The sequence below is a fragment of the Myotis brandtii genome, unplaced genomic scaffold (assembly GCF_000412655.1).
Source record: "Myotis brandtii unplaced genomic scaffold, ASM41265v1 scaffold6, whole genome shotgun sequence".
NCBI lineage: Eukaryota > Metazoa > Chordata > Mammalia > Chiroptera > Vespertilionidae > Myotis > Myotis brandtii.
Window position 1 is genome coordinate 2,593,615 of NW_005370271.1, and position 667 is coordinate 2,594,281.

The window sequence follows — 667 nt, forward strand, 5'->3', positions numbered from 1 at the left end:
CAGGATCATGGACCACACTCTCACACTCTAAAGAAAACCGGCTACAGAGAGCAGTCACCTGGCTCCCAGGGAGGGGCCTGGAGAGACCAGCCTGTCCTCCCGCACCCACGGGCACCGCACCGAGGCCCCTTTCACCGCCTTCTGGTGGAGGAGAAGCCAAGGGGCGAATTTGCATAAGAAAAGGCTGAGTGTACCTTTCAGAGTCTCCCATGCTTTTGTTCTCCTTTCTAATCGTTGCTGGCAGTTTTTAAAAGGCTCAAAAGTGTGGCCCAGGGAGATATGAAAGCCGAGGGGAAAAATAGGGTCCTAAAAGGGGTTAATTTGAATCGTGGGCTGAGAGCCTTTCTCTTTCTCTTTTTCTTTTCCTGCGAGCGGCCCTGACCCCGAGGGGAGGGGGGGCCTGACTGACAGGGGCAGAGGGAGGAGCAACTGAGTCCCTGGTTTCTTTATTCTTTTCTCTCCCCAACAGCGAGCATTGCTTTAAAGAGGAATTTTAAAACATTCTGGATACACATCTTAAAAAAAAACAACTATTCCACAGATGCAGACAGCACACTAGTCACTGTATTCGAGTCTTACTTTCAGGACTAGCTGGAGAGGTGCACAGGCCCCAGTGGAGGGCCTACCATGCACTGAATCTCCTCAAAGTCTCTGTGCTGATCCTGTT